We start from the raw sequence: 3,238 nt of genomic DNA, 5'->3' as shown, positions 1-3,238 counted from the left end.
TTATTTTGTTTTATTTCAAGTTTAAACCCTGGGGCTAAAATGAAGTTGGGATTATCACATTGCAATAATCGCAATGGAGAAATCCCATTTTTTTTAAAGTAAATTAAGTAAACTAAACTAGCGGCACGCTATGATGGCCGGTTTGACGTTTGTCCGCTCATGAAGTTCCGTATTAATTGATAACGACTTTGAAGGAAATAATTGTATTACTTTATTGACGATAGTGATGTGCAGAGATTCATAAATTTTATCGAATGTAGTTTTAGGTTTAGGACTCAAAATTTATTTATTAAATTGATTTCTTAAATGTATACAAGTGTAGAAAAATCAGTTTGCACCATTTAAGGGGTGAATGTACTTGTGAATATGAACAATTTTCACTATGTGGACAAACCTCTGAAATCGCAAAAAAATATCAATAAATTTTTAAAAATGGAATCTAATACGATCGTCACATAGGATCGCTGGCTAGCACAACTACTACCTCCGGCAAACTCGCGTCAATGCTCAATGCAAAACAAAGCAGTTTCGAATTGACGTTGCTTCGAAAAGTATAAACTGTCAGTGCAATGCGATTGTGATATAGTTTTGACCTGGCTTTGGATTTCAAATATTGATACTGCATTACTGTTGACCCTTGCTCGTTAATTTGGACTCTGTTCAAGCCCTTTGTTGTGGATTTCGTCGATATGACCGAACGTACGCAGAGAACTGTTCTAAATAGTCAGACACGTGAGTTCCTAATACGCCTTCGTAACTATTTCGATCGTGAAGCTCAAAATGGAGGGCCAATTTTACCTATAACGTCAGTGGTTGAACGCGTAGCTGATGCGCTTAATATTGGACAACGAACTGTTAGACGGATAACTAAAAAAAAATATGGCGAGACTGGCACAGAAGAAAATAAACTTCACACACCAAAAAAGAGAAAACGAGCAAAACCAGTCGTAGGCATCGATAGCTTTGATGCCGATGCTATCCGAAGACATGTTTACGGCTACTATTTACAGAAGGAGTATCCAACAAGAAAAAAGTTGGTGCATTCACTGAAGGAAGCTGGATTATTCTTCGGTGGGGAAAGTTCTTTAACGAAGATTTTGAAGACCATTGGATTTCGATACAAAAAATGTAACAAACGCAAAATATTGATGGAAAGATTTGATATAGCGATGGCAAGGTATACTTTTTTACGGCAAGTGAAAGAAATCAAAAATTGGCAAAATGTTGTGTTCTTGGATGAAACATGGCTTAATGCTAACCATACTGTAGGCCGTTCTTGGAACGATGACACAGCAGCATCTACTTCCAAAGTTCCTGTAGGAAAAGGATCGCGACTTATAATTTGTCACGCCGGAACCATCAACGGGTTTGTCGAAGGTTCTCTCATGGCTTTTGCGTCAAAAACCACTGGAGACTATCATGAAGACATGAATGGAGAAAAGTTTACTGAATGGTTTACCTCAATGTTGTGTAGCCTCCCTGAACCATCTATTATAATTATGGACAACGCCCCATACCACTCGATGCAAATTGACAAGCCACCTGCCCAATCCCAAAAGAAAGCTGATATCGTCGCATGGCTTCGTAAAAATGGCGTAGATGCAAACATGAATATGTTAAAAGCGGAATTAGTACGTCTTTTAAAAGAAAACAAACCAACCAAGATCCGATACGTCATTGACGAAATAGCATTAGAACATGGGCACAGAGTTATACGGTTACCGCCTTACCATTGTGAGTATAATGCGATTGAGTTGGTGTGGGCTCAAATTAAGGGATATGCTGCAAGACACAATACAGAACCCCCATTTACCACAAAAAAAATGCTAAAATTATTAGAAGAAGCTTGTGAACATGTGACTAAAGGAGACTGGGAAAAGGTTGTGAATAGAACTGTTAAATTAATAAGGGAAGATTATGAAAGAGATGTGAAAATAGATAATATTATAGAAAACGAACATATAATTATTAATGTATGTGATGATAGCAGTGACGACAGTGAAAATAGTAGTATGGACGAATCTGATTAATTATGGCCTTTTGTGGCACCTTTTTCGGTATCTTTTGTATTCATATGTTTCTTGTGTGCATATAAAGTATGTATATTCATTTTCGTTCAAATATTCAGTTCGTTCAAATAAATTAAATAAACATATACATTTTTGTTTTATTAAACCTATTTAATCAGGTACAAAAACAAAACTTAATTGTTTTTTGTTCGAGAATAAATTGACATTCCACATCACTATTGTAATGTGTCAAACCGGCCATCATAGCGTGCCGCTAGTGTAAATACTAGTGATTAAAAACAAGCAGCTGCTCGATTGCGGTAGAATGACAGCCACAATGTCACGATCGCTTTCACCTCTGATTGGTTGACGCTCACTATTGGCTACAATGCCACAAGACAACATTGTTGATTGTCGTACAAATTCAGCCAATCACAACTTGCGACTTAGAAACTATTTAGGGAATTATATCTATTAACAACTAGCTGACACGCCCCGGCTTCGCTCGGGTGGAGTTTAGAAAATTGAGGGGGAGGTTGAATTAAATTTTTCTTCAGGTTCAGCGGTTCTCGAGATTCGCGATGAGCAACACATTTAGTGATTCATTTTTATATTATAGAAGATATGAAGCTTCTTCATTAGCTGAATTTGTGGCATACTTGCTGAAACAGCACAGCTCATCTTACGGCCGAAATTAAAATTTTAAGCAATCCCTATTTGTAGTCTGTTGATAAGTTACTAAGCAACGTTATTATTTGTAGTATAACGTTGCTAAGTGACTTATCGACAGATTACAGATTGATTGTTAATTTCGGTCGTTTGATACAGTATGTAAGTATTTACTTCAGATTGGCTTATTTATTATCTTTTTATTATCGTTGGGAAATGCATTTACGCATCCCTTCCGTGAACGGGCAGGGTATGTGGGACGACTCGCCACCCGAGAGGCGACCGGAATGCCCACTACAACCTAACGGCGCTCGCAGCGCAGGCGGACCTTTACGTCAGGTCACTGCACGTCCGAGGCGCACCAGTGCATCTCCCGACCCTGGGTCTTAACGGGCGACAGCTGACAGGTCACCCGGAGGACACTGTACCTATCTGAGTTTAAAAGTAAAAACCCGACTTAACCGTTGTGAAAAACAACTCGATACTGCAAAGCGTAAGCAAAAAATACCAACTTTTTTCGAAGACTTGATTTTGTTAAACAAAAATTAAAACAAGTAACA

This window comes from Maniola hyperantus, chromosome 7, assembly GCF_902806685.2.
Source record: "Maniola hyperantus chromosome 7, iAphHyp1.2, whole genome shotgun sequence".
Classification (NCBI taxonomy): domain Eukaryota; kingdom Metazoa; phylum Arthropoda; class Insecta; order Lepidoptera; family Nymphalidae; genus Maniola; species Maniola hyperantus.
The sequence above is the reverse complement of the archived record's forward strand: the minus strand, read 5'-3'. Positions refer to the sequence as shown.